Raw genomic sequence first — 24,324 nt, forward strand, 5'->3', positions numbered from 1 at the left:
CACTGTTACAACAATAAATCTTGAATGAATTGGAAACGTCTATAGGGGTGTACTTATCTTTTTCCAGCGCTGTACATTTTCCTTCACTGTTTATGACAGTTTGCCAACGACGGGATAATTTTTCGATTCAAAGACTATAGAAATCACCTGAGTTTGAGGCGAAAAGCTCATCGATCCATGTTCGGAGCACATTTTCGTCTTGAAAGGAAGTTCCTTGAAGGTTTTTCGATGGAGAGGTAAAGGTGAAAATGTGAGGGAACAAGATCAGGTGAATAAGGTGGGCGCGGAATGACTTCCCAACTCAGCACCTGTATAGTAGTTTCGGCAGTCTCGCAGAATTTGGGCGGACGTTATCATGGAGTAACATTATTTATTAATGGTCGTTGTTTTTGGAACACGACCGCAAGAAGTTTCAGTTGTTGAGAATAAATGTCAACAATGATAGTGTAACCTCCGTGACACAGTACTCGTTAAAGCCTGTGCTATGGTAAGTGAGCGGGATTCACCTTATGAGAAATGATTTTCGCATAGATATCGACCGTATGTGCCCGGATGGTGGCAAATCAGACTTGCATCCACTCTGTAATAACAATGATCCGTCAAGTCAGTTCGAAATGCAATCACACGTCAGGATGGATCAAAGGTAGACCAGAAGATGCTACCAATGTGACAATAATACGGTCGCCAGCCTAATTAGGCATTAACTGAGTTTCTTCCCCGTACAAGTTGGTATATATTCTTGGAAAACAACAAGTTGTAACACTGCATAATATAGTAGAATTTTAGAACCAGAAAATCTATTGAATTTATAGTTTCACGTTCAGTACTGATATGGAAAATCATGAATACATAACACTACACAATAATGCTTACCACAAAACTTTATACTGTCTATTAATCTGATTAAAATCGGGAATAGGTTACTCTAGAAATTGTACTTTCATGCCACACACACAAAATGTCAATTTTGATAAAGATAAAACACTGATAAATTTTGACTTTTATATTGACTTTAACTTTTGCTGGTCAAACCAATTTAGAACACTTCAGAATTCAAGTGAATGAAGAGGGGACCCTGAAACTGTTATGATCGCTGTATTTTAAAAAAATGATTACTTAATTTATTATTCATTCAAGATTTCCAGTATATAAGTTACTACTCTTTTCGTCTTATTTACTGCTCATTTAAGTGCCTTTAAATCTATCTCGAAATAATAAACTTCATTATTATATCAATACTAAAGTTATCTTTCGACTTCGTTAGACTTTCGCTATTCATTTACTGATTCATTAACAAAACATTTCTTTAAACACCATTCTAATGTGGCTAGTTCTGCAAATAATAATTATTAACACAATTTTTAATTTTCATTTCGGGACACTCGGATTGCACAACATTTGGAAAGGACCCTGTCTAGGTTAGTTGTAAGGATAATTATATGATGGAAAAGTTCTGGTAAAATTTAGGTTATTATTGCACCAAACAAAGACAGTTCACTCTCTGATCCATACGAATACAGTACTAAAAGTTTCAACCTGCTAGTATCGATGCGGCGGTTGGCGGGCGGCAAGATGGCGAGGCACACATACAACCACAGCTATGGCACTTTAATTCTTCTTAGCGTCGCAGTACTTTTCCATTTAGTGCCTATGGAATTTTGCCATGCTGTGTGGGCGTTGGAACGGCATACCCAAGGCTCTGTGAAGCTGTCTTCCGGGAGAGCCTCCTTGCTCCAGAAGGTGTTGCTCAAACCAGTGCCAAACTCCAACTACTCCTGAGCCCTTTGTGCCGTACAGTGCCCGCGCGCATTTTCCCGCGCTCGCCTGCCATCCACCTTTTACCGCTCCCTGACAGACCGGGTATTCACCCGAGGTTTTGCATTCTACATATTCTAATACATTGCCTACGTATGGACCAGACGCACAGTTAAAATTTTAAACATCTTACAACAGTTTCAACATTTGTTACATTTCAATTCTATTACAATATTACTTGACATTTGACATAAACGTTAATATTCACATTGAAACTTATTTACAATTTTCTTAACATAATGGCATGAAACAAAAAGAAATAAAATCAGAACATCAATGACACAGGTTTATCGTAAAATCAGATGAACAGAATTACTTATATGTACAACAGTACAGAGTCGCCGTTGTTACAATAGTTAAAACTCCGAGAAGCAAATCGTAGGACACGTCACCGTCGTTCCTCCACCAGGTGCGCGCAGATCTTTGTACGGTGAGTTGGTGCTTTGTTTGGGCTCAACCATTCCTTTCTTTTCTTTCTTAGACACGCCATTTCTCGCAACTATACAAGATAAGAATGGTCAGTGTTATCCACGAGCCAACTGATGGCGAGCATGCGGTAACCAAACATTCGATTTTTGAACCTTCCCCATTGCATGCAGATGTCGCATGATGGTGGAATGATCACAGCTCATCATATTTGCCAGTTCTTGAGTACAATGGCGTGGACCATTGTAGATTAATGCATTTAAACGATCTTCATCAAAGACCGAAGGTCCTCCTGAACTTGGAGAGTCACTAATGTCAAAACGATCCTCCTTAAAACGAGGAAACCATTTTCTTGCCGTAGTCTATCCCATAGAATTATCCTCTTAACGGCGGAAACGTTTCTGGCTGCCCCTGCTGCTGTCATCCCTCTATCGAACTCAAACAGATGAATGTGTCGGAAATATTCCGATTTCTCCATCTAGCACTCTATTTTCTAGCATCCACAGTTCCAATCAGTCTCTCCAAATGACGAAATGACTATATTTAAACTTAAATAGCAACAGTGAGCTACAAATAAAAAATGACAGTCGACAAATGAAGCCACAGAAACAGGAATACCAACATGCAAAACAAAAACGCCACGAACTTTCACTAACCTAATATTTCAAAGGTTGGCAGCACATCGTTGTGTAAGATAAATACGCATTACTTCTGTAGCAAGATAGTAAATACGTCTATGACTACTGAAAAAGTAATTGGTTTCAAAAAGGAATCCACGTAAAGAATAATTACGTTCTTCATTTTAAATAATAAGAGCAATGGTGTCACAGATATTATTACTGCTAATATAAGATTTTGTTATGAAGAAAGTAATATAATTAATTCACGTGCAAACGCTCGCGCGTTGACGAGGAATATCGCAACTGGTTATTAGTTTCAGGAAGACTCCTGTGCTGTAAGGAGTGATGTCAGATGTGCATTAGCTATTGCACACTGCCGGCCGTGGTGGTCTTTCGGTTCTAGGCGCGCAGTCCGGAACCGCGCGACTGCTACCGTCGCAGGTTCGAATCCTGCCTCGGGCATGGATGTGTGTGATGTCCTTAGGTTAGTTAGGTTTAAGTAGTTCTAAGTTCTAGGGGACTGATGACCACAGCTGTTAAGTCCCATAGTGCTCAGAGCCGTTTGAACCATTTTTTTATTGCACACTGGTCAGCCAAACAATATGACACCGTCTACCGTGACGCTGGATGCCGCCTGGTGGCGTTGCGGGCATGTGACGCTGTAACAAGAGTATGTAAGCGGAGCAGACACGGACGGTGGATTACCCGATCGAAGATATGGGCTGCAAATGGGGAAATCCATTGAGATAAGCGACTTGGACAAAGGGCAGGCTATTATTGCGCAGAGCCTGCGAGCGAGTACCTCGAAAACGGCGAAGGTGGTCGAATGTTCACGTGCTACTGGCGTGAGCATCTACGGAAAGAGTTAGAAGGACAGTGAAACTACCACTAGGTGCTAAATGGCTGGACGTCCACGACTCTTCACAGAACATGGCGCTCGGAGGCTTATCTGTTCTATAAAGTAGGTCAGATGGTACTTTGTGGCATCTCTGCCAAGAGTGCACAATCCTGGTACACGCACAAGTGTTTCGGAGTACACCGTTCATCGTACATTGTTGAACGTGGAGCTCCGCAACAGACCAGCTCTTCGTGTTCACATGTTGGCCCGACGACGTCATCGTCTGTTACGATATCAGTGGTGCCCATCGGGATTCGACCGTCGAGCATTGCAAATGTGTCGGCTCTTCGGGTGAAACACATTTTTGCTACACTAGGTCGCTGGTCGTCTCCACAATCGCCGTCATCGAGGTGAATGGCGGCTCGAAACGTGCAGCATGCTACGGACGCAGGCTGGTTGGATCAGTATTATGGCACATGAGGCATTGATCTGAGCTTTCATATGACCCATAGTAGTAGTAATCTAAGACATGCTGACAGCTGCGAACCACCAGCATCCCTTCATGCTTGATGTCGTCCCCGACGGCGATGTCATCTTTCAGCAGTGTAACTGTCCATGTCTCGGAGCCAAAACCGTGCTACTGTGATTTGAGGAGCATTATAATGAACTGACGTTGATGTCTCGGCCACCAAATTCCTGTGCAACCCATTTGGGTCGCCGTCGGGCGCCATCATCGCGTACGCAATCAGTGGCCCGTTATTTACGCGAATTACATGATATGTGCGTAGACGTCTAATGCCACATTTATCCACAAACCTATCAACAAGCTGTCAGATCCCTGATAGGCGGAATCAATTACGTATTTCGTTCCAAACACGTACAAATAAGCTATTAAGCAACGTAGTCATAACGTTTTGGCTTATTAGTTTATATTTGCGACATAAGAGTGAGGCTGGCATCCGTGGGGAAGCTGCGTACGTACAGTAAAGTTTAATAAATTATGTAGTTAAGTTAATATATAACAGCTGTAATCTACCTCTCCCTCCTTTGTTGTCACTACTGTCTACAATGGTGAAGTCTTTTCATAAGTTTCGAAAGGGGAAAGATTTACAGCAAACTTTTTACTTATCTTTTCTCGCACGGTTGGCTCCAGTTGTTCATGTCCAGGGGCTGATTCTTGAAGCTGAAATTCTCACACTACATAATTATGAAGAACGTCTTTGCAGAATTTTCTGTTTTTACCATGATTTATTGCTTCACATTTTACTATATTCCATTGTCTTTTGAATTTTCACATTAACTTTCGTCCAAACTACAAAAATATGTCCGATCACATCAGAGGCACGCTTATTACTACCTCAATCTACGGTAATAACAATATTCAAAGAGTTTACAAATTTTCTTGACAAATGTATTTCTGTTAGGTTAGATTATTATTTTATAGATGAATCCAGAAATAAACGTAATAAACAATTAATAGTAGAAATTTTAAGTGTTCCAACTATTTTTTAATTTCAAATGTTTCTAAAAAGAAAATAATTCTAACTGTACATTCAGAGATAGTACGTATCGATGGTAACAAAGGAAACAAAAGTAATTCTTTTTCACAAATTTTAGCTTGAAGTACAACACATCGTGTTTAAAATCATATGAAATTTTTCAGAAAAACTGCTGAGATAATACTGAGCTGTCCAAAATTTCAAAAAATATTTTTGGTATCGACTACTTCTTTTGAGGAAAAGTAATGCTACAGGAGGATGTCCGTTTACACAGTGTAACATTCAGTGAGGGACATTCTTTCGTCATTCCTGTAGTACAACCATCCGTGAACAAAAATTTTGTAACAAAGAAGAAACCTCCAGATTAACCAGTTAGATGACAGAGCGCTGTACTGCTCACCTCGAAAACAGATCAGTAAAATACATCTACATCTACATGGATACTCTGCAAATCACATTCAAGTGCCTGGCAGGGGGTTCATCGATCCACCCTCACAATTCTCTATTATTCCAATCTCGCATAGCGCGCGGTAAGAATGAACACCTATATCTTTCCGTACGAGCTCTGATTTCCCTTATTTTTCGGATTCGGAGGAGAAAGTTGGTGATTAGAATTTCGTGAGAAGATTCCGTCGCAACGAAAAACGCCTTCTTTTAATGCTTTCCAGCCCAAATCCTGTATCATTTCTGTGACACTCTCTCCCATTTTTGGCGATAATACAAAATGTGCTGCCTTTCTTTGAACTTTTCCGATGTACTCCGTCAGTCCTATCTGGTAAGTATCCCACACCGCGCAGCAGCATTCTAAAAGAGGACAGACAAGCGTAGTGTAAGCAGTCTCCTTAGTAGGTCTGTTACATTTTCTAAGTGTCCTGCCAATAAAACGCAGTCTTTGGTTAGCCTTCCCCACAACATTTTCTATGTGTTCCTTCCAATTTAATTTGTTCGTAATTGTAATACCTAGGTATTTAGTTGAACTTACGGCTTTTAGATTAGACTGATTTATCGTGTAACCGAAGTTTAACGAATTCCTTTCAGTACTCATGTGGATGACCTCACACTTTTAGTTATTTACTGTCAACTCCCACTCTTCGCAACATACAGATATCTTTTCTAAATCGTTTTACAGTTTGTTTTGATTTTCTGATGACTTTATTAGTTGATAAACGACAGCGTCGTCTGCACACAACCGAAGACGGCTGCTCAGATTGTCTCCCAAATTGTTTATATAGATAAAGAACAGCAAAGGGCCTATAACACTACCTTGGCGAACGCCAGAAATCACTTCTGTTTTCCTCGATGACTTTCCGTCAATTACTATGAACTGTGACTTCTCTGACAGGAAATCACAAATCCAGTCACATAACTGAGACGATATTTCATAAGCACGCAATTTCACTACGAGCCGCTTGTGTGGTACAGTGTCAATAGCCTGCTGGAAATCCATAAATACGGAATCGATCTGAAATCCCTTGTCAATAGCACTCAACACTTCATGTGAATAAAGAGCTAGTTATGTTTCACAGGAACGATGTTTTCTAAACCTATGTTCACTGTGTGTCAATAGACCGTTTTCTTCGAGGTAATTCATAATGTTCGAACTCAATATATGTTCTAAAATCCTGCTGCATATCGACTTAATGATATGGGCCTGTAATTTAGTGGATTACTCCTACTACCTTTCTTGAATATTGGTGTGACCTACGCAACTTTCCAGTCTTTGGGTACGGATCTTTCGTCGAGCGAACGGTTGTATATGATGGAGTATGGAGCTAATGCATCAGCACACTCCGAAAGGAATCTAATTGGTATACAGTCTGGACCAGAAGACTTGCTTTTATTAAGTGGTTTAAGTTGCTTCACTACTCCGATGATCTTTACTTCTATGTTACTCATGTTGGCAGCTGTTCTCGATTCGAATTCTGGAATATTTACTTCGTCTTCTTTTGTGAAGGCATTTCGGAAGGCTGTGTTTAGTAACTCTGCTTTGACGGCACTGTCTTCGATAGTATCTCCATTGCTATCGAGTAGAGAAGGCATTGATGTTTTTTGCCGATAATGTACTTCACATACGACCAGAATCTTTTTGGATTTTCTGCCAGGTTTCGAGACAAAGTTTCGTTGTGGAAACTCTTATAAGCATCTCGCATTGAAATCAGCGCTAAATTTCGAGCTTCTCTAAAAGATCGACAATCTTGGAGATTTTGCGTCTGTTTAGATTTGGCATGTTTGTTCCGTTGTTTTTGCAACAGTGTTCTAACCCGTTTTCTGTACCAAGGAGGATCAGCTCCGTCGTTTGTTAATTTTATGGTATAAATCTCTCAATTTTTGCCGATACTATTTCTTTGAATTTAAGCCACATCTGGTCTACACTTATATTATTAATTTGGAATGAGAGGAGATTGTCTTTTAGGAAGGCGTCAAGTGAATTTTTATCTTTTTTTTGAAAAAGTGTATGTTTCACTTATTTTTCGAGGATTTGGGGATTACAGTGTCGTCGTAACTGCCGTCTGCGTCACTTCTGCTGTGCAGCGAGCTGCGTTAATTTAAGTATTAACTGTATTTTTCTTACTTGTCACTTCTTCTTCCATGTGTTTTTGCTTTTAGGAAGCTTTAATTGTCGAGTGCTAGTAATAGTGTTCCATAGATTTCGTGATTGTTTTGAATACAGTCAGAGAGAGTCCCTTTAGTCAACCATAGTGCCAGTAGTGCTAGTGTTTGTTTTCAATACAGTCCAGAGACAGGTAGTGCTATTTTCATTGTTTTCTACAAGAAGTGTGTAGTAACCACAGTTTAGTCAACTATCAGCCGCCTTTAGTGAATTAGCAGTCTAGTTAAAAGCTGATTAACTTTCTACAGTAAATTGATTTCTTATGATGGATAGGATGTGTGACTGCTGTGTACGGACGCAGGAGGAGCTGGCCACTGTTCGCGAACAGCTGAACGTGTTTATGGCCGCGGTTAGCCGTTTACAGGCTGCTGCCTCGGAGTGTAGCGGCAGTCGGGAGTCTGGTGCGTAGCATGGTACACCCCAGGTGTTATATGCTTCACCCACTGTCCCTGCTGTCGAGACATCTTCGCGGGTACCGGACGTGGTTAGGCCATCCTCTCCCCAAGGGGTGTGGCGGGTTCAGCGGCGTTCGCGGCGCACGAGGCGAAGGGTCAATGTGGAGGCTGGCCGTGTGGCATCGCCCGCTCTGCCTGTGGCCTATGATTGGACATGTGGCCGCTCCTTCAGCAAGGTCCGAGCAGGTACACGGGCGGAGGGATTTATTAGTTATTGGGAGCTCCAACGTTAGGCGGGTGATGGAGCCCCTTAGGGAAATAGCGGAAAGGTCGGGGAAGAAGGCCAGTGTTCACTCTGTCTGTTTGCCGGCGGGTCTCATCCGAGATGTGGAGGAGGCCCTGCCAGCGGCGATAGAGAGCACTGGGTGCACCCGACTGCAAATTTTTGCTCATGTCGGCACCAATGACTCCTGCCGTCTGGGTTCAGAGGTCATCCTCAGTTCGTACAGGCGGTTGGCGGAGTTGGTGAAGGCGGAAAGCCTCGCTTGCGGGGTGGAATCTGAGCTAACTATTTGTAGTATCGTTCCCAGAACCGATCGGGGTCCTCTGGTTTGGAGCCGAATAGAAGGCTTAAACCAGAGGCTCAGACGATTCTGCGGAGATCTGGGGTGCAAATTTCACGACCTTCGCTATCGGGTGGAGAACTGTAGGGTCCCCCTGAATAGGTCAGGCGTGCACTATACGCAGGAAGCGGGTACAAGGGTAGCGGAGTACGTGTGGAGTGCACATGTAGGTTTTTTAGGTTAGAGAATTCCCTCCCTTGGCCCGACAAGACGCCTCCTGAGACGCGGCAGGTAGGAGTAGGCAAAATGCAGCAGGGAATATCAATATTAATGTGCTAATAGTAAACTGCAGGAGCGTCTATAGAAAGGTCCCAGAACTGCTCTCATTAATAAATGGTCACAATGCCCACATAGTACTAGGGACAGAAAGTTGGCTGAAACCAGACGTAAACAGTAATGAAATCCTAAACTCAGAGTGGAATGTATACCGCAGAGACAGGCAGAGCAGTGAAGGGGGAGGCATGTTTATAGCGATAAGAAGTGCAATAGTATCGAAGGAAATTGACAGAGATCCGAAATGTGAAATAATTTGGGTGGAGGTCACGGTTAAAGCAGGCTCAGACATGGTAATTGGATGTCTCTATAGGCCCCCTGGCGCAGCAGCTGTTGTGGCTGAGCATCTGAAGGATAATTTGGAAAATATTTCGAGTAGATTTCCCCACCATGTTATAGTTCTGGGTGGAGATTTTAATTTCCCGGGTATAGACTGGGAGACTCAAACGTTCATAACGGGTGGCAGGGACAAAGAATCCAGTGAAATTTTTTTAAGTGCTTTATCTGGAAACTACCTTGAGCAGTTAAACAGAGAACCGACTCGTGGCGATAACATATTAGACCTTCTGGAGGCAAACAGACCCGAACTATTTGAAACAGTTAACGCAGAACAGGGAATCAGCGATCATAAAGCGGTTACTGCATCGATGATTTCAGCCGTAAATAGCAATATTATAAAAGGTAGGAAGATTTTTCTGTTTAGCAAAAGGGACAAAAAGCAGATTTCAGAGTACCTGACGGCTCAACACAAAAGTTTTGTCTCAAGTACAGATAGTGTTGAAGATCAGTAGACAAAGTTCCAAACCATCATACAATATGCGTTAGATGAGTATGTGCCAAGCAAGATCGTAAGAGATGCAAAAGAGCCACCGTGGTACAACAACCGAGCTAGAAAACTGCTGCGGAAGCAAAGGGGACTTCACAGCAAACATAAACATAGCCAAAGCCTTGCAGAAAAACAAAAATTACGCGAAGTGAAATGTAGTGTGAGGAGGGCTATGCGAGAGGCGTTCAATGAATTCGATAGTAAAGTTCTATGTACTGACTTGGCAGAAAATCCTAAGAAATTTTGGTCTTATGTCAAAGCGGTAGGTGGATCAAAACAAAATGTCCAGACACTTTGTGACCAAAATGGTACTGAAACAGAGGATGACAGACTAAAGGCCGAAATACTAAATGTCTTTTTCCAAAGCTGTTTCACAGAGGAAGACTGCACTGTAGTTCCTTCTGTAGATTGTCGCACAGATGACAAAATGGTAGATATCGAAATAGACGACAGAGGGATAGAGAAACAATTAAAATCGCTCAAAAGAGGACCTGATGGGATACCAATTCGATTTTACACAGAGTACGCGAAGGAACTTGCCCCCCTTCTTGCAGCGGTGTACCGTAGGTCTCTAGAAGAGCGTAGCGTTCCAAAGGATTGGAAAAGGGCACAGGTCATCCCCGTTTTCAAGAAGGGACGTCGAACAGATGTGCAGAACTATACACCTATATCTCTAACGTCGATCAGTTGTAGAATTTTGGAACACGTATTATGTTCGAGTATAATGACTTTTCTAGAGACTAGAAATCTACTCTGTAGGAATCAGCATGGGTTTCGAAAAAGACGGTCGTGTGAAACCCAGCTCACGCTATTCGTCCACGAGACTCAGAGGGCCATAGGCACGGGTTTCCAGGTAGATGCCGTGTTTCTTGACTTCCGCAAGGCATTCGATACAGTTCCCCACAGTCGTTTAATGAACAAAGTAAGAGCATATGGACTACCAGACCAATTGTGTGATTGGATTAAAGAGTTCCTTGATAACAGAATGCAGCATGTCATTCTCAATGGAGATAAGTCTTCCGAAGTAAGAGTGATTTCAGGTGTGCCGCAGGGGAGTGTCGTAGTACCGTTGCTATTCACAATATACATAAATGACCTTGTGGATGACATTGGAAGTTCACTGAGGCTTTTTGCGGATGATGCTGTGGTATATCGAGAGGTTGTAACAATGGAAAATTGTAGTGAAATGCAGAAGGATCTGCAGCGAATTGACACATGGTGCAGGGAATGGCAACTGAATCTCAATGTAGACAAGTGTAATGTGCTGCGAATACATAGAAAGGAAGATCCCTTATCATTTAGCTACAATATAGCAGGTCAGCAACTGGAAGCAGTTAATGCCATAAATTATCTTGGAGTACGCATTAGGAGTGATTTAAAATGGATTGATCATATAAAGTTGATTGTCGGTAAAGTAGATGCCAGACTGAGATTCATTGGAAGAATCCTAAGCAAATGCAATCCGAAAACAAAGGAAGTAGGTTACAGTACGCTTGTTCGCCCACTGCTTGAATACTGCTCAGCAGTGTGGGATCCGTACCAGATAGGGTTGATATAAGAGATGGAGAAGATCCAACGGAGAGCAGCGCGCTTCGTTACAGGATCATTTAGTAATCGCGAAAGCGTTACGGAGATGACAGATAAACTCCAGTGGAAGACTCTGCAGGAGAGACGCTCAGTAGCTCGGTACGGACTTTTGTTGAAGTTTCGAGAACATACCTTCGCCGAAGAGTCAAGCAGTATATTGCTCCCTCCTACGTATATCTTGCGAAGAGACCATGAGGATGAAATCAGAGAGATTAGAGCCCACACAGAGGAATACCGACAATCCTTCTTTCCACGAACAATACGAAACTGGGATAGAAGGGAGAACCCATAGAGGTACTCAAGGTACCCTCCGCCACACACCCTCAGGTGGCTTGCGGAGTATGGATGTAGATGTACATACAGTATTCAATCTCGCTACGACAATTTTGTGTTCACTAATCCCTGAATCGCTTTTGAGACTCGTAATTAACTCAAGATTATTTGTTGCTAAGAGATCAAGTGTGTTTTCACAACCGTTTACTATTCGCGTGGGCTCATGAACTAACTGCACGAAGTAGTTTTTAGAGAATGCGTTTAGCACAATTTCGGATGATATTTTATGTGTGCCTGCGGAATTAAACATATATTTTCGCCAACATATAGAGGGTAAATTCAAGTCACCATCAACTGTTATCGTATGAGTCGGGTACGTGTTTGAAATCAAACTCAAGTTTTCTTTGAACCTTTCAGCAACTATATCATCTGAATCGGGAGGTCGGTAAAAGGATCCAATTATTATTTTATTCCGGTTGCCAACAATGACCTTTGTCCATACTAACTCACAGGAAGTATCTACTTAATTTCGCGACAAGGTAAACTACTTCTGACAGCAACAAACACGCCACCGCCACCGCCTATCCTTTCGGAACACTGCTAGGTTCTTCGCAAAAATTTCGGCTGAACTTATATCCGGCTTCAGCTACCTTTCAGTGCCCATAACGATTTGAGCATCAGTGCTTTCTATTAGCGCTTGGAGCTCTGGTACTTTCCCAACGCAGCTACGACAATTTTCAACTGTTATACCATGGTTCCTTTATCTACGTTCTTCCTGTGTTCGGCCTGTACCCTTTGTGACTGAAGCCCGAGACCCTCTAACCTAAAAAACCGCCCAGTCCACACAGCCCCTGCTACCCAACTAGCTGACTTTTGCGTATAGTGGACACCTGACCTATTCAGCGGAACCCGAACCCAACCACCCTTTGGCGCAAGTCGAGGAATCTGCATCCTACACGGTGGCAGAACCGTCTGAGCCTCTGATTCAGATCCTGCCCTCGGCTCTGTACCAGAGGTCCGCAATCGGTCCTGTTGGCTATACTACAAATAGTCAGCTCTGCTTTCATCTTGCAAGCAAGACTGGCAGCCTTTAACACTTCTGTTAGCCGCTCGAAACCAGAGAGAATCCCTTCTGATCCAAAGTGACACACATCATTGGTACCGACGTGAGCAACCACCTGCGGTTGGCTGCAGCCTGTGCTCTTCATGGCATCCGGGAGGACCCTTTCCACATCTGGAACGGCTACACCCGGTATGCACACGGCGTGCACATTGGTTTTCTTAGACTTCTTGTCAGCCAAGTCCCTAACAGGCCCCATAACGCGCTTAATGTTGGAGCTCCCAACTACCAATAATCCCACCCTCTGTGATTGCTCGGATCTTGCAGGCTGAGTGGTTTCCTCCGAAACAGGAGAGGCTACAGCATCTGGCTCAGCGACAGTGTCAACTACAGACAGAACCTGGAACCTGTTTGTCACACAAGCCGGGGAGGCCTTATGTGCGGCCGCCTGGGAAGTCTTTCGCCGCCTGCTTCGCCCCAGGGCGACCTCCCACTCGACCACAGGTGAGTGTAAGCAGTAACTGTGTTGGCCACCGGTGAGGACCGATCGAAGCACTCGGACGTTGGATCCCCACGCCTGCCCACAACAGTGGTGCCCATCCACTGCAACCTCAAGCTGTGTAACCGAAGCCACCACAGCGTGAAGCTGAGAGCGAAGTGTCACCAACTCGGCTCGCATCCGCACACAACAATAGCAGTCCCCGTCCATACTAAAGGCCGTGGAAAACTTAACTATGCAAATAAACGGACTATCGGCATGTGCTGCCCAACTCTACTCTAGACCCTGACGGAAACGCCCGAACTGTGTCTAGTAATACACAGATACTCGAAAACCTAACTACCGAAGCACTCAGGTGAAACTAAATAATTTGCCCCTGATTAGGAACTTGTAATATGTCACAAAATCTGTTTACTTTCCGACTAAAACGAAAACGAAAGAATTGTGGCTATTAGATATTAAATTTACACGCAGAAACTCAAGAAACTAAACTATTAAAGCACACAGATGATACAATAAAATTCGCTCCTGATTAGGAACTCGTAAATGACACAAAAGCGGTTACTTCCCTGTCGCTGCGTGTGTCGCGGTCGGCTACTGCTGCCTGACTCATCTACTTAGATTTTGATGAAATAGTTCGGAACTCCGATGCACTAAAATCCCCGCGAGTATGAATCGCATTTTTTATTGATGTCTTTGTTGGAGCTGGTTTTGCGAACTGTGGAGGGTTACAGAGGCAGTGATAAATATCGGTAGTTTTGGGGGTGGGTAGCAAAATGAACCATGACAGTGGCCATAGGAAAAGTGATGACGAAGTGACATTCTAGTTCAAATGTTTTGTGTCTTAAGGCGTTGCCACATCTTCCAGTTCACGAATTACGTCATCGTCATTTCACTTTTATTAACACTTAAGCTGGGCTCGTTGAATGCTGAAGACCTCTTATTTTTCCTCAGCTCGATGCCTAAGGAAGTATACACTATACACTTGCCAGGAAATGTCATCTGCCATGCAACTTGCATTTTTCCATAAACAAGGCTCTTTAGCTATTACGTTGCGTCGGTATTATTACATTGGTTATTGTCTGTATGGGTTGAACAAATGACAATGGAATACAACATCGTCTGGGAAACCAGAGCTCGCATTTACGTACTTCTGGTTTCGACGTTAATTTCTGAAGAATGTCGAGAAACGTACACAGTCAACAAAAGAACCATTAACGGGCCTATTCTTATTCAAGAAATCTTACAAACAATGTTTCATCCCGTCAGCACCCTAGTTAGACTTTATTACCATTTCCATTAGAGATTAACATCTGGTGCTTGTCCTGGTAGCCCTCTAGAAATAAACCAAAATTAACAAGTAACGACTGTGCTGGTGTTTGTTCCAAATGAACCAAAATATTTGTGGGCTCGCCCCTAATTGATCTGACCACAAATAACTGCAACCTGATTCATATTGTTCTGAACAAGGGGAAAAATGAAAGAAATGCTATTGAAAACAGCTCCCGGAAAATTTTGTAATGGACATATTGGAAGCTGTTAGCTCATGTGAATATCACTCTGGAAGCAATATAATCCAGAGAAAGCACTGAGTAGATGTTCGTAGAAGTCACACAATGTCTAACTGAAGCATTTAATGTAACTGCCAGTGGTAGGAGATTCATACCTGCGTAAAGTACTTCCAAGTGCTCAATGTCTACTTAGCTGACGATAAGTCGTTTTCTAGGTAGGAAGACAGTATTAGTTGCTAATTACCAAGCTAAAACACAGTTTTAGAATCAAATTATATAAAATAAAAGTAAATAGATCGAACCAATTTCTTTGTATTCAATTGCAGATTAATATATAAGCCACGTCTTACAAATTCGTGAACCGTAAGCTCAGGTAATCCACATATCTCTACGTTAGTTGATAATGGTCAACAGACCACTAGCTAGTAGGAGTGGGACAAGACACTATTGACAGTACTACTGATAGATGACAGAGACGAAGAAGAAGAAGAAGAAGAAGAAGAAGATAGCGCCAATTATCATATGTGAAGGAATTTAGCAATCGACTTGCTTGTTAATCCAATTGACCCGCAAGAGGTTCTAGAGACCTTAAGTACACTGAGAAACCATGTGGCAACAGCCCAGACAGCATTCCTGGCAAGATATTGAAATATTTAGGATCAACCATTGCTCCCACATTGAGCGAACTCCTCAGTGGATGACTCCCCAAGGAAAATTCCTGATAGAAAGGGGAGAGGTGTAAACGTAGCAGGATTTGAATATTAGAACGAAATTGCTTCTATTACATACGAGTGGTTCGGCCAAAAATCCAGAAAGTATTCACTTCTATCAGGAGGCAGTACTAGCAACTATAGAGGGCTGCTAAGCGAGTGTATGGGCACACATACTAAGTACGATGGAGGAAAAGCCATCAACGGAGTGGATAAAGCATGCAGTTCTACGGTTTTGCTCAGGAGAAACTGGTACATCTACACTACTTCCAGACATTGCCCCTGCCTCCTTTCCCAACGAAGGGCGCTCCTGGTATGGTTGTGACTACACCCTCTCCACTACCCTCCTTTCCCATTCCAGTCGCGAATGGCAATGGGGAAGAACACCTGCTGGTAGACACCCGTGTCAGCACGAATTTCTCAATTTTACCGTCATGATATTTTGACGAAATATATGTGGGAAAAGGCAATATGTTTGTTGATTTTTCAAGGAAAGTACACTCTCAAAATTTTGGCAGTAAACGTAATGCAAAAATTCCTCTCTTGTAGCGTCTGTCACTGTAGCTGGATGAGCATCTCAGTGGCTATTTCGCGCTTGTTAAACGAATCCAGGACGAAGCGCGCTGTTCTTCTTTAGAACTCCTTTATTTCCTCTATCAATTCTACTTGGTAGTATTTACAGACTGAGGAACAATACTGTACCGATTGAACGAGTGTATTGTAAGCCACCTCTTCGTGGTGGCCTACACGTCTTGACGATTCTACCAATGAATGTCAGTCTGGCATCTTCCTTTCCTACAAGTAGTTTCATGGTGTCGTTCCTATAAATATATCGGTAGGCATATTACCATATATTTAACGGATAGCACTGGATTGTTCAGCAGTCATATATTTGTGCCCAGCAAGTTACATTAGTTTATACTAAGTGCTACATGTCGATCTACAGGTCCAGTGTTAATCCAGTATTGGTCTCCCTCCATTTACTTACAGTTTCCTAGCCTTGCGACGTCTCTGTATACATCATCATCCCCGGAAAGCATTATGATCTTTCTAACATTATCCACTAAGTAATTATACAAATGACTATTGACTAGTAATGGCCCTATAGCACTCCGTTCAGGTACGTTCAGAGTTACTTTTATGTCAGTAGGAATGCCGTAACAGCTTTGGGCTAAGTATGACCTTCGAACTTGACCTTGACCATCCCGACTACCGTCAGCCCCCTCGACCCCACCCAAGCCCTTCCGCTCTCCATCTCCTCACACCTCTCCAACCACTCTCCTATTCCTCCATCATTCAACCTCGCCTAGTTCTTGGAAATAAACCAATCAGAGAGCTTCTTACCGCAAGCATGGGCAGAACATAACATCATTCTCGTCCAATAGTGTTGGTAAATTTATACCAGCACCAATATTAGTTCGTTTTCCATGCCCACAGCGGCTTTAAACGGTGAAACATTATACTGTGAGCTGTTTGAAAGGATATTATATTTTTATTTTACTAGATTTCCTGTTTTCGTTATGATGCAGCTATTGTGAGCAGTATGTGCTTAAATATATGTGTGTTGACCTTGTTGTAGTCGTAAAAAGTTGCTGGCATAACGGTATAGTTGACTTTATTTCGCCTTTTGACATTTTTTTCTGGAGAGATTTCATGCTACAGCCATTTTCATACCGAAAACAGGAACGTATTATTTTCTTGCTATATCTGAAAGTAACTCAGGTACGACTATCAACGGCTCAATGAGTTGCATCCTCCAGAGTACGGTATCAAGATGTTATCTCAGGGTTGCTTGAGTTCGCCTATTACAGAAAAGTATAAAGCACATGTGTGCGGAGACAGAAAGTTGGCAAGTGTGACGAGGAAGAGGACATGATCAATCGGTGATGGCCGAGTGTACGGCTACAGCTTGGTAAACAGTAACTGTGTTAACGATGCTAGTATGAGGAAGGCAGCTATAAATTGCACTAACATCATCGAAATCAACAAGCACATGGCCGAGCTGTTGACGGTGTCAGTGCTGCGGATCAGGAAGAGCTTGTGATTTGTTTCCGTAGTCGGGCTGGCAAAAGATGGCCGTTTGCAGCGAAACGGAGTGCTCTACGTATGTCGTTACTGTGTGGCTATACGGCTTCGAGGAGAGAGCATTTTGTTGTAGGCAATTGCTTGCGCCACTTCTATGCGAGCTATAAACATCACGGTATGTGTCTTACTAATACCTGTAACTGAACGATTTTACGATTGTAGCTGAATTAATTGATTTTTGTTTGCGGAATGGTAGTTGTTTAAAATCAGTTGCACTGAACTGATCATGAACTAGGTTGCTATGGATAGCGTGTTGGAACCGTAGTTAAAAGAATAGTGCGCGATTGAGCTCTTCATGTAATGTTCCCAGGCGAGAACTGTTGTTGAAATTGTTCGGTAATCATTCACTGTGTAGCTGAAACTCACATTTTGTCCATGTTTGTTTCATAATACACACCGATGAAAATACGGTATATATTTTACAAATATTGGAAATCATTATCTGATCCATTTCGAGATTTATTAATTTATTGATTTATTTAATCTGGCAAGATTATGGTCATCAGGCCCTCTCTTACATCTAACCAGGCATTCTACTTATTTTACATTCCTATGTTTTAGTAGGCATGTTAAACTAAATCTGGTACCAAAAGTGAAATAAACAGTTACAAAGGCACACTTGGAAAAATACATACATATAGAGTTTATATTCGTAGATGATAAGTACTGTTATAATTAGACATTATGAAAGAGACAGATTTCAGATACGAGTGCTAGCAGAGCAGCAGGGAGTATGAAGGAGACTGATGGTGAAGGGAGGAGAAGAATAGAGACACTATGAAACATAATTAAGAAAATATAAAGGAAAAGAAGATTGTGTGGCTAATAGAGATAGATGAAAAGTAAGAAGAGAAAGAAGCAAGATAGGAGACACTAGCTTTGCTATTTGACAGAGGAGAGGATTGGCCTTGTACATTAATTTTGTGGAAAACTTTATGAGGATGATAGTAGGAAATGCTTCAACTTCTTCTTAAAAGCAGCAGGGGATTGAATTTTGCACAAGGTAAGGGACAGTCTGTTCTAGAGGCGGACAGCGGCAACTGAGAAGGAGTTTGCAAAAGTTTTTGTTTTGTGAGTGGGTACAGTTAGGATACCAAATAAGAGAGACCTCGTGTTTCGGTTATGATGGCATGAAAGGTGTTTAACCTGTGAAGCAAGGTGCTGGGGTGCTTACGCGACGAAGAGTCGGTGAAGCAGACATATAGTGTGGTAGTCACGCAATTTGTCCGGCGGCAGCCACCCTAGCTGGGAGTATGAAGCACTAACATGACCATACCGGCGAATGTTGCAGGTGTAACGAACACAGGCATTCATGGTTAGTTCTAGCCGTCTTTTGTTTTCACTACTCATGCCTTGTTGAATTACATAACAATAGTGGAGATTCGGTAGAACGAGTACTTGCACGGGCTGGCGTTTCATGTCTTGTGGAAATACGTTCCGAAACTTTTTGAGAGCATAGAGACAAGCGGACGTCTTCTGGCACACTGCGACTATGTTCTCCGCCCAGTTGAGGTGCTCATCCAAAGTTACGCCCAAGTTCTTAACTGTTTTCTGATATGGTATTGGAATACCGTCGAGCAGAATAAGAGGCAGCCGTTCGCGGAAATCTGAACTTATTCATTTCTGATGGGCTATTAAGATTATTTGTGTCTTTTTTGCAATTAGTTTAAGCCCCAGGCTTTTCGCCCATGTCACTACTGAAGACAGATCATTGTTCATCTGAGCGATTGCAGTGTTCATATCTTCAGGTCTGACGCTTAGGTAGAGCTGGAGGTCGTCGGCATAGAAATGATATTTACAGGAGGACAGAACCGACGAAATATTGTTGACATATAAAGAAAACAAAAGTGGTCCTAAGACTGATCCTTGTGACACTCCCGAGGAGACATGTTTCCAGTTCCAGGAAGATTTTTCATTTAGACAGACAACACATTGCTGTATGTCTTTTAAGTAGTTTTCAAACCATGTCATTGCACTATCTGAGAAATTAAGCAGTTGCATTTTTCTGAGCAATATGTCAAAGTTAACAGTGTCAAAAGCTTTGCTGAAGTCTAGTAGTGTCAATATTGTTGCCTTTCGGCTGTCGATGGCATATTTCAGGTCATTAGCTACTTTAATTAGAGCAGTGTTTGTGCTGTGATGTTTATAGAAACCGGATTGAAATTTGTCATATAGGCTGAATTCATGCAGGTGTTTAGTGATTTGATCATGAACAATGTATTCAAGTGCTTTGGAAACAGCAGGCAGTATGCTAATTGGTCGGTAATCACTAGGCAGTTGCGGGTTTTCGATCTTAGGGATGGGTCGAATTATGCTTCTTTTCCATGCAGTGGGGTATATTCCGCTCACTAGGAAAAAATTAAGTATGTCTGTTAAGACAGGTACTAAGATATCGGCAACATTCTTTATCACGGTTATACTGATACTGTCATTACCTATCTCATCAGAAGAGATTCCCATTATTGCTTTTCTTGCCGTATTTATTCTTACGTGTTTTAGATGTTCGAATCTTTTTGTAATCATTATCTGATCACTTTTAGAAATAGTATGTCACCTTGGGCAATGGGGCAGATTATAGGGTAATTGTACACCGAGGAAAACAAAAATCGCTACACCAAGGAGCAGCTGTGCGACATAAAACGGAAGCTGGTAGGCGTGTTTCTGCATCTGAAAGATGACGTGTACTCAAATTCCACGCCAGTCGTATAAGAGCGGCGCTAGTAGCCGGTTTGCCTTATATACACGCTTTAACTGTCGTGAGTGTTAGTTACGTTTGATATTGGACGTGGCGAGTTGATTTTAGTAAAGAATGCCTTTAAGGCGATAAAGACGCCATTATCAGCACATCACTGAGTTTAAACGAGGTCGTGTAATAGGGCTACGAGAAGCTGATTGTCTTTTCTGCGTTATTCCAGAAAAACTTGGCAGGAATCTAGTCACTGTACATGATAACTGGCAGCGGTGATCACGAGAATGTACGGTCGTAAAAGGAGCCTCTCCGGACGGCCACATGGCACTGCCGAGACGGAGGACCATTGTGTTCGGCGTTTGGCTCTTTCACATCGTACTGCATCTGCAGCAGCAATTTGAACAACAGTTGGCACCAAAGTGACGCAACAAATTGTCCCAAATCGGTTACTCCAAGGACAGCTCCGTGCCAGACATCCCGTAGCTTGCTTTCCACTGACCTCAAATCACAGCTATTTATGACTTCAGCAGCATCAGCCGAGAACTCATTGGAGTGCGGAGAGGAGGTCTGTTGTGTTTTCTGGTGAAAGCTGGTTCTGTTTCGATGCCAGTGATTACTGTGTGTTGGATAGAAGGAGTCGACCGAGCGTCATCAAACAACCTGTCTGCGTGCAAGACATGCTGGACCTACACGTGGAACTATGGTCTGGGGCGCGATTTCGTATGACAGTAGGAGCACTCTCGTGGTTATCCCATGCACCTCGGCTGCAAATTAGTACCGTCAGTCTGGTGATTCGACCTGATGTGGTGCCACTCATGAACAACAGTCCAGGGGGTGTTTTCTACCAGGATAACGCTCGCCCACACAGAATTGTTGTAAACCAACGAGCTCTGCCGACTGTCGACTTGTGACCTTGGCCTGCTCTGTCACCAGCCCTGCCTCCAATCGAGCACGTATGGAACATAACTTAACGACATCTTCAGCGTCATCCAGAGCTAGCATTAACGGTCCCTGTATTGACCAACCAGTTGCAATAGGCATGGAACTCCATTGCACAAACTGATATCCGGCACCTGTACAACACAATATATGCGCGTTTTCATGCTTGCATTCAACGTTCTGGAAGCTATTCCGGTTATTAATGTACTAGCATTTCAGATCTTTAATGGCTTGTTTTGCACCTATGAAACGTCCCCTTTGAACAATTATATATGACTGTGCTTATACTGACACACAATATTTTTAGCGCAACGAAATCTGACTTTCAATAATCCCTACAAAAAAAAATGGCCCTGACTAACATTAAACTATACCTTTCACAAATCACTTACCTCACAAAAATCTTCGTTACTCAAGCTACTGCAATACAGCGAGCGCCACTACTGCCAGCTAAATAAAAGATTCAAACTACTGAAGGCACTAACTACTGATAGGCATAGTTAGCAAATGAAAGATTTTGATAGAGAAAAAACAATGTATTTACCTTAATATTGTTCAAAAGTCATAATATATATAGCAGTTCATGTCATCCAGTCTTACAAATTTCAAAACTCCGCCATCTCTCTCCCCACATCCACCACTGCTGGCGGCTCACCTCCAACTGCGCAACGCTACGCGCTGTTAACAGACAAACTGCCGCTGCCCAACACTACAATGGCAGACAAGAATGCAAACTAGCCACAGTCTGCACACAGCGCAGCCAGTGATTTTCATACAGAGCGCTACGTAACGTTGCCAATAAGAAAACATAAACAGCCTACTTACACCTACATTAACCTCTGATTTTGCAATATTGATCACTTAAAAATGTTACCTAGACAAATATATTCTCGGAATTTCTTTACTCTACGTCAGTGGTTCCCAACAGGTGGTCCGCGGACCCCCAGGGGTCTGAGAGATATGCTAGAGAGGTCCGCAAGATGCTATTAGAATAAAAAATATGTTCAGTATATTTCGTATGATAACAGATTTTTTGTGTTGGCCGCTTCCTGCATGAGCAGAGCTTTTGCGAACGCAAACTTCTGCGTCTAGCGTCTTCCTAGAGCCAACTGACACTAGTACACACTAGCGCAAAACTAGAATTAGAAAGAGGCAAATAGTTCTGCTGTATGCCGTTAGACTGCGCGCGGTGGCTCTTTGCAGCTGACAACTAACAATCACTTTATACAGAAACTCGCATTTCAGACGACAAGCGGCCATTATTTTCTTCTTAAAATACTAAACACCCAGATTTGAAGACAAAGATTTTGAGCAAATATCAAAAATTTAACAATAACAATGATGGCTAAATTGAAAAAGTTTTAAGCTCAATATTTTTTGAATAATGAATATGTCAATGTTTTTCTAAGTACCAAAAATCGAAAGCGTATAAAAAGACTCTTAATTTGGCTTTTTTAGGTACTTGGTACTGTGATGTGACAAGGTATCAATCATGCTCGATGAGGGGGTCCTCGAGAAAATTTTGTTGGGAAGCCCTACCCAACATTAATTATTTTTTTTGTGTTCCGATTTTTTCGGTGTATCTTATAAGAAATTTAAGAGAAATTAAATTAACCTTTCTTATGCTAGTGTCCTTAAGTTTCTGCCAGAAGACGGTAGTTGTTAAAAGTGCAATCTGGAAGTCCATGCTGCTTACGGAGTATGACAATAGTTTGTTGAATTGCTTCATTAATTAAATAAGTATTGTTAATTTGTATTCAGAGTAACTGTCTTTTAGTGAAATTTCAAAGAAAGTTGTTGGTTTCTAATCTTAATCCTTTAATGTTTTTATCGAGTCTTAAGTTTGTAATGTGTTTATCTAGTGTCATTTCAAATTCTACATGCAACAAAATCACATTTTCAAAATTTTGTATTTTCTTAAGATAACTGAAGTAGTAATTAATCTTACTTCTAACACTGGAAGCTGTGAATAAGCAGTTAGAGCATCTTGGATAATGAAAGTGTGGTTTGAAAGAAATGTTGCGGTTAGTAGGCAAATCCGACAGCACACGCCATTCCTAATCAACTGTCCCCTAGCACTGTTCAAGAAACTGTGGGCAAAATGTAAAACGGTTTATTTACTTAATATATATTACAATTTTGCGGTATTAAGTAACCATATTCCAAGTAAAACACTCTGAATTTTGATGACAGTTGTGTCTACAACTTCGGGGAAACATCTGCTATCATAAATAATATTCAAGAAACAGTGTGCACAAACACGACTTTGAGCAACAGATATTTCTAGAAGTTTTTCACTGATGGTTCACTTCACCAACTACCATTTTAAGGGAGAAGATGATAATGCGCTATACACTGAAGAGTCAGAGAAACTGGTACACCTGTCTAATATCGTGTAGGGCCCCTGCGAGCACGCAGAGGTGTCGCAACACGATGTGGTATGGACTCCACTAAACTCTGACGTAGTGTTGGAGGGAAATGACACCAGGAATCCTGCAGGGAATTCGTAAGACTACATGGGGGTGGACATCTCTTCTGAACAGCACGTTGAAAGGCATCCCAGATATGCTCAGTAATGTTCATTTCTGGGGAATCTGGTGGTCAGCGGAAATATTTAAACTCAGAAGAGTGTTCCTGGAGCCTCTCTATAGCAATTCTGGACGTGTGAGGTGTCGCATTGTCGTACTGGAATTGCCCAAGCCCGTCGATTTCCACAATGGAGATGAACGGATGCAGGTGATCAGACACGTTGTGTACGTGCGTGTCACCTGTCAGAGTCGTATCTAGACGTATCAGGGGTCCCATATCACTCCAACTGCACACGTCCCACACCATTACAGTGCCTCCACCAGCTTGAATAGTCTCCTGCTTACATGCGGGGCCCATGGATTCAGGAGGTTGTCTCCATACCCGTTCACGTTCATCCGCTCGATACAGTTTGAAACGAGACTTGTCCGAACAGTCAACATGTTTCCAGTCATCAACAGTCTAATGTTATGTTGACAGGCCCAGGTGAGGCGTAATGCTCTGTGTCGTACAGTCATG

The sequence above is a fragment of the Schistocerca americana genome, chromosome 8 (assembly GCF_021461395.2).
Source record: "Schistocerca americana isolate TAMUIC-IGC-003095 chromosome 8, iqSchAmer2.1, whole genome shotgun sequence".
NCBI lineage: Eukaryota > Metazoa > Arthropoda > Insecta > Orthoptera > Acrididae > Schistocerca > Schistocerca americana.